The 13,331-nt window shown below is 51.7% G+C and overlaps 1 pseudogene; it reads left to right on the top strand.

Moving 5' to 3' along the window:
- LOC129783627 (hydrocephalus-inducing protein homolog) overlaps positions 1-13,331 on the top strand; it is a 70,620-nt pseudogene that overhangs the window by 18,688 nt on the left and 38,601 nt on the right.

The following is a 13,331-nucleotide window of genomic DNA, read 5'->3' on the forward strand; positions in this document are numbered from 1 at the left end:
GTGAGACCATGATAGTTTTCGTGGAGTTTATTTTGCAGTAGTTAGTTGTCTCGTAGAGCATGAGGTCATGTTTCCATGAACCAGAGTTGTGCATGCTCGAAGCACTGTGCATGTCTCCCAGTTCTTGGGTCCTGCTTCCTCTGCTTGCCAACGTATGCCGAGGATTCAGCGGAGGGGGAAGGCAAGCTTATAAAGCACACCTGCCTCTGTAACGCTTCTGAACCTCAGTTATTTTTGTACGCTGAGTTGTCTGTTACAGAAAGCAGGCTGTCCAGTCACTGGAGACGTTGCTGTTTCTCGCAACATAACTCGTGTCTGGCCACGAATCCCTCCCACTCCTCCTGGGCTCCCTTAAGAGCAGAGAAGTCGAGGTTATACAGGCACGAAGGCTGAACTCTCCATGTGTGGAGATGAAGGAATGGCTGCAGAGATCTGTTTGAAGGGTGAGTCGTTCTCCAACCTCCCTCCAAGAGAGGGGGGGCTCTTTTTGCCGGCACGACTGTGATACTGCCGCATTGTGTCTGGCTTAGGGTTTAAGGAGTCCATCCAGTAGGCAGCCAGCTCTCCCCCGTGCTGTTGCGTGGCAGCCTTGGAAAGGCAGGTCCATCCCCTGGCTGCCTTGCTGTAACCCGTGCAGCGAGGGGAAGGCTCTGCCTCGGCAGAGGGATGCTCTCCAGGGATGGCTGGGTCGCTGCCCTTCTCAGCTGGGGCTGGCTCTGAGGCTTTAAACACGCTCCACAGAAGTGCCATTTCGATGGAGAATGTCTCGTGTTTGGGGTTTGCTTCTCACCTGGGAGGCCCTCACCTGCAACAGGCAGAGTAGGCTCGGTGCTCAAGTTTGAGCTTAGTTGACTCCTGGGTGTTGCTTGGTTGGGAAGAATGAAGGTTTGGAAGCTCTGGCAGTGAGGGACGCTTTGGTGGGGGTCTCTTCTGGAGGGTGAAGGGCTGGCAGGTGCTCCAGCAAGACTCCAGGCGTTAATCGGCTGCCGTGCGCAGCCAGGGGCTCTTCTCCTCTTCAGCTCGGTCTGAGGCAGAAAGCAAAGGTGTGCTCGCTCGGGTTGTGGGACAGCTTGGGAATACTCGGTGCAGACTTGCACGCTCAGGCATAGGCACCGACAGGCTCCAGGCAGAAGAAATGGGCTTGCAGGGCTGTGATGGGCAGGTTGGTGTGGGCCGTGCCCCACCGGTCTCATTCTGACATATCTTCACAGACCCACAGCAAGTGAGGGCACTGCTGCTCCAACACAGGGAAGTTCTCATCCGCGTCCCATCCTGCCGTGGGCTGTCACTTTGCCTGTTTCTCTTCACCTCCCTCTTCTGCCTGCATGCCCCAGGCATCTTGTCATGTTGGCAACAAGGGATCAGGAGAGACACAACCCTGGTGGCGTGCTTGCAGGAGACTCTTGGCGAGCCGTGACTGAGGTGGGGCCTCCTCAGAGTCACCTGAATGACTTGGATGCAGAATTCCCTGTGACCCGGGTGGGATGGCAACCCAAAGGCCACCTGGGCACACTGAAAACGTCTCCCTGTAGACAGTGTTGCCTTGGGGATAAATGTCTACAAGCCCACCCAGAAATAAGGTGCTTAAGGTGGTGCCCAGGAGATCCTCATGCTGTACACCTGCAGCTCTTGGGGTGCAATAAATATATTGATCTGTGGAACTGCTCACACAGCTAAAAGCTGTGACACTTCTGTTCCCTGTGGTTTCCTCCGTTCCTTGTACTCCCATCAGCAAGGGCGATGAGCAATGTCTGCCTTTTGCTTTGTTCTAGGTGAAGATACGCACACAAGCCTTCATGGAGCCGCTGAAGATGTCAACATCAGGCTGGACAGAAACTCCTTGGCAGTTGGGAAGACCTACATCACGCTGTCAAATCACAGATGTGTGGTCATCCACAACCGGAGTAAAATCATAGCCCACTTCCAGTGGAAGGCTTTTCTTACTCAAGAGGAGGAGGATCAGGAGAAGCTGAGGTTCGTTGGAAAGATTCCTTTCAGTAAGACACACTGCCCAGGGGTGAAACTACCATACGGCCTCAGAGGGATGTTGGTCCTTTTTTGGATGGTGTAGGAGCAATAAAGCATCCACCGCATCCGGGTCTGTGTCCATGGGCTTCAGGGTAATGGAGCTGGGTGCTTCCCATTCTGGTTCCATCCATGTTCCAGCTGATGTTTTGGGGAGGAAAGGTTGATTGCAATGACTGCATTTCCTCGGAGAGCAAATTCCCGTCTGTGGGAGCCCTAAATCAGTGAGGCCAGGTCCCTGGGCTCGCAGGGGGTCTGTGAGGCTGAGGAAAGTGTCGGCACTCCTTACCTGGGACGGCGTTGAGCGGTAGCACCTAACAGCTGCAGGCAGCGTACCTGCTGTGATATTCACTGCAGTTTCTTCCCCTCCAGCTCTGGTAGGATGGCAACCTTCTTCAGCCTGCTTTTGCAGTAGTGCGCAGGGCAGGGTGCTTTGCTGGCCCCGAACGTTGAGGCCATCCGGCTGTAGGATGCTGAATTGCCTCGCGCTGTCCCGGCTTCCAGCACAGCGAGGTATCCCTGCCCCTTCTCCGGGGCTGGGGAGAGTTCGGAGGTGGAGGGTTCTGCGGGGAAGGCAGGGACAGGACTTGGAAGTGCCTTTGGGCATCAGCACCTGTGTCTTCATGGTGCTGAGAGGTGGGGCAGGCTCTCCACAGGGTGTCTCTGAAGCTTTGAAATTCCATTTGGGGCAGCAAGGAAATGCTTCTAGCCCAGGGGGAGGCACTGGAAGTGACACTTCAAAGCTGGGGTGATGTAGGGGGTCCTTGTGTGACTTTTCAGAGTTGGACGGCTGTAGGTGTATAGGAGTTAGTCTGAACCCAGAGCTGATCAGGAAACTGCCTTCAACTGGAGCACTTTTTAAGGGCTACTGAGCAAGTAAAGTTCAATGTAATTAGGTCAGAAAAGCCTTGAAGGCCAAAACTAGTTTTCCAGTGTTCTCTGTTTTTAATTACACAGTGTGTGACTTTGGTGCAAGCGCAGTTGCTAAAGGAAAAAATCTCATGACCTTCTCTTGCTACTTCCCTGCACCATTCTTTTCGCATCTCTCCCCAGCTGCCCGTCTCAGATGGGACCCTGAGTGATCCTCTCTCCCCTCAGAAGCGACCAGCTTTCGCCACGGTTAACGTGTTTCCCCAATTTTTTTGCAGTGACGCTTGATCTCGTGCCAGCCTGTGTTCTTTACTGTGACCAGGGCGCTTTGTTCTTCCTTACTTGCAGTCTTAGGGGTGGTCATGGCTCCGAGGCCACTGTGCTGGGGTCGGAGCAGCTTTTGAGATCTTTTGAGAGCAGAGAGGACTTTGACAATGGGAGGAGGCAGTGCAGCAGCCTGTGCTTGGCTGTCACCCAGAAAGACCTGGCTCATTGCAAGGTCTACCCAGGGGTTTGCTCTGTCTCCCTCCTGCAGGACTTTCTGGGATGTAGCGGTGGGATTCTTGTCCGTTGCTGAAAGGCTGAGTTGAGGGTTGCTCATGTCGGTGGCTGGAAGCCCTCCTCATGCACAGCGCTGTAGGTCAGCCATGGAGAAACATTTCCCACGACACTCCACTGGGAGCGAGCCAAAGAAAGTATTTTTGGCACCGGTGACAGCATCTGCCCGAGGCTCTGTCTGTGTGCCGCTAGTAACGTCCGTGACTGTGTTTCCTTGCTGATTGTATTGGAATTCAGCTGGGTGGTGACTGCTGTCCTGTTTATAGCGTGTTGCCTCGATTTTCTGTGTCCGGAGCCTTCCCCTCATCCCCCTCAAGTAGTCACCTGCTGGTCCTTGGTGGCCGGGGGACTGGAGCGTGAAGGGGGCACAGCAACGTGCCAGCTGGGAAGCAAGTGCTCTGCAGCAGTGCTCCCTTCTCTCCTCTCGGTTGTGAGCTTTCAATGCTGCAATGATCGCTGCTACAACTACCAAGTAAGGGAGAGGTGACCTGTGTCAAAGCTCTGTGGAGAAGGCCCAAAAGAGGAAAAAGGTGAAGTGGTTCAAGGCTGGATGTAAGGGTTTGGATTCAGAGGTGCTGCTGCTGACTTCTTTATTGGCTAATGCTGATGCCAAAACGGCACAGAGTAACAGCTCAGAGACTAATTTTGTCTTTAAGCAGCAAAGGTATTTATTTCGTGCAACACTGGGGAGCTACCGATTTGCACCGGACAAACTAGCTCCGAAGTTTTCGGTGAAAAGTCGGGTAATTTATACAGTTTGTGTGAGAGGTTACAACATCTTTACATACATATTCATTTGATTTCGCCATCTAATCATTCTATTCATAATAGGTGGGATCTAGGTGGAGTAAACCTTTCAACTTTCTTTGTTCAATGATCTTCTGACTCATGGTTTTCCTTTAACATCCTCAGTGGAACCTTTCCTAATTATTCAGAGTACACGCCTTTACCTTTTCTAATCATTCAGAGCACATTCCTCTACTTTAACGTGGTCAGTGGGAGGGAATAGGCCCTGCCATCTCTCTCTTACCTCAACACAAAGAGAGCATCACCCAGAGCACAGTACCAAACACATCCTGACTAATCTTTTTAAGACCTTGCTCTGTTTCAATGCCAGGCAAAGCTCTCAGGGCCTCTGTCTTCATGCACCTAAACCCATTAATTTCACTGAAGTGATGCGATGCCCGAATGCATTAGCTTGCTTTGCAAGTGCTCTGGGATCCTCTGCTGGATGGCAGTGTAGGCAACGGAGCAGCCAGTTTGCTTATCCCTGCCGGTGCAAAGGGGAAGATAAACAAGTGATGCTGGTAACCTGCAGCTGAAGCCCGGCTGCTTCTCCGCTTCCCAGCGAAGCACTGCAGTGGGTGCTCCTTCATCTCCATCCGTCTCCCCCGAGCACCTCTACGGGCAACAAAGCCATCTGAGGGTGTTGGTGGGGTTGTCCATTAGTCGTGGCTGTAGCCTTGAGCCAGGAGGCTCTCCTGAGGGCTGCTAGCTTTCAAACCCCTCTTCTTAGCTTGTGAGTGTGGCGTAAAAGTACCTGCCGTGCCAGTGCAGGAGTGATAACCTGATCTGCTTGGGACCCCGTGGCTTGGGGTCAGCCCCTTGCTGAGCTGCTGCTGCTCTTCCTCCCCCAGTGCGTTGCTGCTCCTGCACTTACATGACAGTCTCTGCAAATATGTTGTTTATTAAGTGATCTGCTTGGTTTGTGTCTCCCCATGGCTGCAGGCGCTGTCGCAGGCTGCAGAAGCAGGAGGAGAATGAGAGGAATTCTTTTCTCAAGCAGCGCGCGGTGGACCCCCCGCTCCAAGAACGCCTTGCCCTTCTCTCCCGTGCCTTCCAGAACCAGAGGGCAAAGGTGCAGGAAGACTCTATGCTTTTCTCTGATGATATTTTTGCCATTGAGCCAGTGGTAAGTGATAGCTGAGAACCTCCCTTCCTCCTCCTCCTCCTCCTCCTCCTCTTCCTCCTCCCTGAATGAGGTCGCTTGGCAGATCCCCACATCAGTGCCTTGATGTGCCGAGAAGGAAGACATGAGGTTTCTAGTGAGGCTGGGAGAGATTGTTGCAAAAAGCATTTCTAAACTGCGAGCTCCGGGCAGGCGCTGAGAGCCTGCCTAAAGCTGAGCTCTGCTGCAAGGGCTGTAAATTAAGGGCACTTCCTAAGTGTCCTGACAGTGTTCCGAGGTATCGATGATTATATATAAGGGCACTCCTTACACGTAGCGTATGGGGATTAACCATGAGTATTAGTTCACATACTGAAGAATGAAAAGGTCCTCTATGGAAAGGAGGGCAAGTTCAGCCCAGGTTTAATTGCGGCAAGACCAATCCCTTCATATAATCTGGACTTAGACCGTGCCTGAATCTCCCTCCCAGCATCGTCTGTGACCTGCACGCAAGGCTGGCGGGTTTAAACGGACTTTTTTGAGTTCTATTGCACGCTTAGAGAAAACTTTTTGCTTTTGTATTTATGCAAACAAAACCTCATGTCCTTCAATTAACTAGAGCCCTGATTCTGAGTATTTGTGTGGTCTGAGATGACGAGTGCCTGCTGTCTGAGCAGTGTAAAATCCCTTCTCATCTTGGAGCAAACCCTAGAATAATCTTAGCCTCTTCTTTCTTGTAAAATAGGTGAAACTATTGTTTTATTATTTATTTTTAAGGAAGGGGATCATGTTCTCTTCTTGGTTGCTCCTATAGCCCGTACAAGGCTGAGAGCCCCCCATGTCAGCACAGCTGCAGTTTGACACCGCCGCAGCTGAGAGCAGCATGATGTGACCAAGAGCCTGTGTCGGAGCAGCAGGGCTGTAGCAGGGAGTGGGAGCTGATCAGCTGAACATGAAGAGCATCCTGCAGTGTGTCAGCTGGTTTTGGAGCGTGTCCCAGGGCTCCTGCTCCAGTACAGCCAACTATACCTCCGTAACGAGCTTAACCTGCTCTTGGGCTCCTGAAGTGCATTAGGGTGAGGTCCAGCAGCCTGGCTGCCCACTGAGTCCTGGTGCTCCCTGTAGCGCTGTACGGACCCAGAGTGTAGCCTGGCCTCACGCCTTGAGTGGAAACCTTTCCTAAATGGCTGTGTTGATGTTATAGTTTGCTCTAGGACTGAGCGTAAGTGGGCTGCTGCAGGAGCCTCTCCCCTTCTGTCCTGTCCAGCATTATCAATCTTGTGATTCCCATTAATTCCATGATCTATGGAACAATGAGTTTCACATTCAGAGTTTTGCTCGTGTCTGTCTTCCCCCCCGGCATATGGGTGTCTTCACATCAAATGTTAGTATTTTTTCCTCTTTATCAAGTGTAAAATCTAAGAATGCACTGCCACTGACTTCCACAACTTTCTCCCCGGTGACAGCCCCGTAACTTTTAGCTTGGGCAGGCCCCTTCTGGCAGCGCCGTGTAAATCTGCTGGAGGGACCCCGCCAGAGCCTGGACCTTGCTGCCTCGGACCTTCTGGCCAAAAGCGGCTGCTGCTCTTCCCACCTATCACCCTGGGAGCACCCTATAGAAAGAATCAAACCCTTGGAACAAGTGGCTGGAGGTTCCCAGAGGTTAGGAGGCCGCTGGAGGGACGATAGCCTTGGAAAGGCTCTCTGGGCAGGGTGGCTTTGCAGGGTTTGTGCAGCAGCTTTGCTGTGTAAGAGGGCCGGTAGCTGCCAGGTGTTGCTCTCTGTGGAAGCTGCAGCGGGTTATTTCAGCCTGTATGGGGTTAACTTGTGGATGAAAATAATAACAAAAAAGGAGGCAGTGATTTTGGAATTAGCATGTGACCATGAACATTCCGAGCAGCCATCCAAGCCTGTGGGAGACAAGCTGTTGTGTAAGTCTGGCTTTCTGAGCGTGTCTCCGATTTGATTTATCGGAGATGTCGGCTGTATTTCTGTCACAGATGTGCTGGCCTTGGAGTTCATCGAATCCCAAAGTCAGCTAAACTCACTCAGCTGGAAAAGCGCACTGTTGTTAGCAGATACATATTCACCAGGCCAACGGTTCTTTTTAATTTTCTTCCTTTCCCGCTTAGCTTCGTTTTTGCTTATGAATTGTGTTACACTTGCTTCCATTAACGGGAGATGTATTGCCTCTGTCAGCCTCTGAGTAATAACCAAACTGCCCCGAAGCGTCCACAGGGCCAATATATCTGATGGCGGCACATAAAATAGACCAGTGAGTACCACTGGCTTGTGATCCAGCAGAGATGAGCAGCAAAAGAGTACTTTGTTAGATAGTTGACCTGAAAGACTGATACTGCTGCCTTAGGCTGCCAGGAGCTTGTTTTCTGGCCTCAGTGGAAGGAGAGATTTGGTTTGAAGGCTCAGGATGCACTCTCCTTCCCCACTTGGTGCCCCTCTAAGATGAAGACCTCAAGCATCGTCACTACTCTCAGCATTTCATTAACGTCCTTCCTCAGCACAGCAGCAGCGATGGTTTGTGTGGCGGGTGGTGCTGGTAAGCCTGGCAAGGCACAGTTTGTCGCGCAGGAGCCGAGCGAGGGCTGTCAGCAGCTCTCTGGGCAGAGGGCCCCAGCAGCTGGAGGATCTAAGGGCACCACTGGGCAGCTCAGCCCACGCAGCGCCCTTTAAGGAGGAGCGCAGAACGCCGGTGAGCCGGGGTGTGTGTTCAGCCACAGCTGTCAGGCTGGAAGCAAATGCAAGCAGCTGCCTAATGCACCCCCCCCGCCCCCCCAGGGACTGCCTGCCCAGGGTGAGACCACTGAATTCAGTCTGCTAAACATACAGCGAGCAGCTGGGTGAGGAGCGCTGGTGAGTTATTAGACTCTAATTAGCCAAGCCGGGGAAATCCGTCATCTGAGTGTTTCTTCTCAGTGGCTCGGCTTAGGCAAGCTCCAGGTGTCGTAGCAGAGCTTATGTTGTTCGGAGCAGCACCCCAAAGGCTTTTATTCCTGTAAATTCAAGATTACTCTCCGGACGCTTTTGAGTCTGTGCAGCATCCCAGCAGGACCCGAGGGATCTGGTATCTCGTACGCTGGCTGTGGGTGCAGGCTGGTGTCCCCAGTTTGCTTCCTCAAGCAAGTGTGTTATCATCTAGTAATGCTTCATCTTCCTCCAGTTGCTTGCTGGGTAGAAACACAAAGTCCGTTTGATCTGGCAAAGTGTTTTCTCTAGGTTTTGAGAAAAATCCAGGTGACTTTATTGTTTCTTCTGTGTTCTTACGCTTGGTTTGTTGGAGTTGGAAACAGTTCTCTCTATCTGTTCTTCCCTCTGAGCAGGCTGTGCATTAGGGAATCATTGTAGCTGCAGCCCAGTAACTCAGCATGTCATAGCTCTTTAATTTTTGTGGGGGCTCGCCTCTGAGCTCTATGTGCTAAGTTGATGGGAAGTATTATATTTGTTTAATATTTATGCTGCAGCAGTGCTGGAGGCTCCAGTCAGTTCAAGATTCCTCTGGACAAAGTACGGAGAATACCCAGCAGCAAGCAGAATCAAGCTTTGTGCATAGAAAAATAACTGTTCTTTTTGTGGTCTTCCTAATTTTTTTCATTGCTTTAAAATATTATTACGGTTGTCAGAGATGCATATATTTATGCCAACAAATGGATGAAGAAGCATTTGTAGTGCTGGGGTCTGAGGGGAATATCAGTGGTGCCTTTGTTGAAACCGGTCGCAAGAAGCAAGAGCCTTTAGAAGCCAGGGATGTCTCTGAAAACACATGACGAGGCTCCCTGGGACTGAGCACCAGTGCCAGGACTCTGAGAGAGGGGGAGAGAATGAAGACCCTGAGGAAGCAGCGGTTGCGCACACACTGGTACCATGGGCCGGAGTTAAATCCCGGAGCAAGAGCCTGGCAAGGAAAAGAGCTTGCTGGTTGCAGTAGGTGAGGAGCTGTAAGCAAATGCCATCTCTTCTTGTTTGAGCCTGTGTTCAGGGAAACAGGGATGTACGCACCTTGCAGAGAGAACCGGGCTGCATGTGACTCTCAGCTCCCTTCTCAGGTCATCCATCAGCTGGAAGAGCCTGCGAGCTGGCTCAGTGCTGGCGGCACAGGGCAGGAGGAGCCTGGTCTTCACTGCTCCCCAGGCAGGAGGGCTTGTTCTGCTTGGTGCCGAGTGCCCTGACTCACCAGAATCCATTAAAGAGTTACATGCACGTACAGGTTGAGGGTATAAGAGGCAGCACGTTTGTAACGAAGAGTGGAAAAATCCCTTTGACTTGCTGACTCTCTTCTGATCTGGGTAAAACATTCCCATGGCCATAGGGAGACAGGGATGCAAGGGAAGGGTTGGAGGAAAAGGTGCCTTGTGCTTAGATCAGCTGGTACTTCTGAAGAAATGCTTGATTTGCTGAAGCCAGCCAGTTGGGTTCCTTTATTAGAACCCTAATTAAGAAAAAAAAAAAGCCTTTACCAGGTGCTAGTAAAGGTAAGGGACTGACATTTTTTGCAGCTGCTTCCAAAGTCTTACAAACGTGGATAAGTGCTGTTTGCTTCTTGCTCTTCATTGGTGCTCTAAATAAAGGCTTACAGGGCTGTGGTTGAAAACAAGAAATGTAGTGTTTGAGGATAAATGGTTTGTTGTCTGCTTCTGTTTTAGGAGGGAGATGTCTGGCCAAATTCTTCAATTGAAATTAAGGTGATCTTCAAACCCCGAGAAGCCCGAGTCTATCAACAAACAGCCTACTGCGACATCTCAGGTACGGCTCCTTTCTCCTCCTCCTGCCACCCACCGCAAAGGCAGGGCACAAATACTCTTCCAGCCCCCTTGGTCCCCGTGGACTTGCTAGGAAGGGCCGGTGGTCAGCAGGGCAGCGCCAGCACCTTCCTGCTGTCCCTGTGGCTTCCAGCTGGTCTGTGCAGAGCCAGGGCTTAGGATGCCTGGCTCTGACCACTGATGGCTCTAGAGCAGCCAAAGCAGCGAGGGGATAAGCCTTCCTACCAGGCATTTGCTCTGCTGCAAGGTGTTTGTAAAGGCCAGAGAGCTACACCGCAGAAGAGCTTTGGTGGACGAGCACTGAGCCCCTGTAGACCTGCAAGATGAGCCTTGGATCCATGGATGCACTGTCAGGCTCCTGAGGCGGTAGGAGCTGAGTGAAACGTGCCCCCTGCCCCTGGGTCACCTCCCGCTCTCCAAGCGCTGCCAGACCGTAGGTGGCTGAGCCCCGCTGAGCGCAGGGTGTCTGTGAAAGTACCAGGCGTGTGCCGCTCTCCCTGCGTGGGACCAGTCACCTCGTGGCTCGAAGTCCGTGCTGCATCTGCGTAGTGTTGTACAGGGCTCGCTGCCCTCAGCAGGGTGAGCTCCCTGCCCAGGAAGCACAGTGCGAGCAGCCTGCTAGACAAGCTTTATGCTCCTCCTGGCTGACAGAAGTGCTGTCACGGCTTTTGCTGGGAGCGGTTATCACTGACCCACCGCGTTACGCTGCCTTTGCCCTTACAGAGGTGTGACGGCTTTGCTGTGCTGGCACGGGGCAGGGAATGCTTGCAGCAAGCTCCGTGGTTCAGGTTACCTTGTCCTTCCTCTCCGTCCGTGTGGTGCTGCTTGAGGTGGTTTTCAAGAGCGGGAGGTCCCTGTCAGATTTCCATCCAGGGAAATGATTTTCCCCATCTAAGAGGAAGGAGGTGCGAGGCCAGTGGTCCCCAGCAGCCAGGCTCCCGTTCTGGAGGGTGCTGAGATCACTAACCCAGCTGCTTTGATCCCTTCCTTACTGCTCCAGGCTGATGGACGCAAAGGCCATGAAACAGCTTTTTATTGATACGGTAACTGCGCAGGGTTCAGCAGGCTGCTGGGGTGCGGCTGTCAGCCGGCTGCTGGGCCTTGCTTGGGCTCTTCCTTCTCAGCTCCTGTGCGGTCGTCTCTGATGGCAGCGATACAGACAGCAGGTTTTTATCTTGGGTTCTGTTTTTGTCTGTTAGCTGTTTTGTGAATGCGATGTGCAGTTGATTCAGCATTTTTCACCAAACCGGCAGGTTCTGCTGGGGCTGTAGGTCCAGCTGCAGGTGTCGGTGGGAGCGCTTGTCTGAGCATCCCTGGGAGGCAGGGCATCCAGCCCCGGTCAGTGGTTTCCAAGCCCAAGAGCACTCTTGCAGTGGTGCTGCAGCACATGTATAAACACATTTCTAGCAGTTCCTCCCGCTGTGGCCTCTCTGCGTAGTACAGAAGTCTAGTCTGGGCGGTTTTAATGACAGTAGCAACTGGTTTTTCCATAATGCCCTGGGAAACCAAGCAAAGTTAACCACTGCGCATTGAAGTGCTGCTGTTGCAAATAACAGAGATCATAAATAAACAGTTTTGTTTAGGGAGTTGGAATTTGGCTTAGAGGAGACCGGGCACTGGCATTAGCTATGGCGGTGAGGAGGGCTTGGGGGAGAAGCTGTGGACACTGGGGTAGCCCGTTCACAGCGGGGTCTTACCAGGTAACGGCCAGTCTGGTGTGGCCCTTCATGTGCGGCGCCTTCAAGAACAGACCCTAAAATGCAGGGGAAAGTCTGCAAAAGCAGGTGCAAGGAGGTGGACAGGGAAAGAGTAACAGGGCTGTAAGCTTTGCTCGGAAGCCCCTGTCATCTCCTGGTAAATTAGATTAGGGTTTAATTACAGGCTAAGGGAAAAATCTAATGTTGATGATAAAATATATGCATTGTTCTACGATAACAGAGAAACACGCACATTGGAGCAAAGCCTGTGTGGAATTAATTTCCTCTGGGGCCACTTATTGGCCAGTTGCCTGTTTGTTTTTGGTTTGGTTTTTTTTTTAGGGTTTTGGAAATGTGACTGCTGAATCAGTTTTCAGCTTCTAATTCCCCCATCTCCACTTAAACTAGCTTTGCTGGACCTGAGCCTGCAGGTTCTTCCGGCAGACGCTGAGTCACCCAGCTCTGAGTTGGTAGCAGCTGAGGGTCCTGAGCATCTGGCAGGATAGCAGCCCCTGCTCCAGAGGGTTTGGCATAGCCCCTTTGCTGGCTCGTTAGTGCTGTGGACGTTAGGACAGCTCCCTTTTCTGCTCTGCATGTTAATTCAGCAGTAATGTGCTCGCTCTGGGTCCCTCAGCAGACACCATGTGATTCTCCATGTCAGGGCTGGAAATGAAGATGGTCTCCAGGCTATTAACACCTCAGGTGGCTCATTAAGAGCCCAGCAGAAGGGCAGCATGTCAGATATTATTTCTGGTCTCCATTAAGCACTGTTGCTATTCTAAATTATCAGATCAAACTAACTTGGTCTGACATTGAGGGAATCAAACATCGGGTCTCATGAAGGCGAGATCGATAGAATTGAAGCGTCCACACTTCTAACCTTGCTGGAGCTGATCGCCAGAGACTCCCAGCATCAATCAGACACACACATTTATTTTGGCCAGGAGAGAAAAATGTTGTTTCTCTGCCTGGACAAGACTACTTGTGCTTTAAGTGGGTTTGGTTTTTTTATTTCTAATTGTTCAACCCATTTTTTCCTCCTTACTCTTTAGTCACTGCTGCTACTTTGAGCAATCGTATCAGCAACACAGCCCAGCCATTGCTGTGCGGTTAGTCATTTCCAGGGCGCGCACAGTGACAGTTGGAGCTGTCGGATCTCACTGCAATGATGTTGCTTCTCTGTCTCTGCGCTGCCTGGTCTGAATGTCGACGGGTGGCTCAGTAAATGCACAAATCTTAGCTCAGCAGAGGAATTTATCCTAGCAAAGAAATAGTCATCAGGGCATTGGGACAAAACGCAGTTTCTAGTTTTTGCTCTTGGCGAGGGCAGACCATCACCACCACCTTCCCCAGCTGCTGGCCATGTGGCCCAGCTCAAGCCGCGTGTTCCCACAGGGTGCACTGGGCAGGTTTTGAGTTTACTTCTGTATCACATTGTTTTGTTTTCAGTTGCAAACACCCTTGAGCTGTCTTGCTTGTTCCAAAGTCCCTTTTAAATCTGCGTCTGTTGGCCTGCAG

Source organism: Falco peregrinus, unplaced genomic scaffold (genome assembly GCF_023634155.1).
Source record: "Falco peregrinus isolate bFalPer1 unplaced genomic scaffold, bFalPer1.pri scaffold_76, whole genome shotgun sequence".
Taxonomy (NCBI): Eukaryota; Metazoa; Chordata; class Aves; order Falconiformes; family Falconidae; genus Falco; species Falco peregrinus.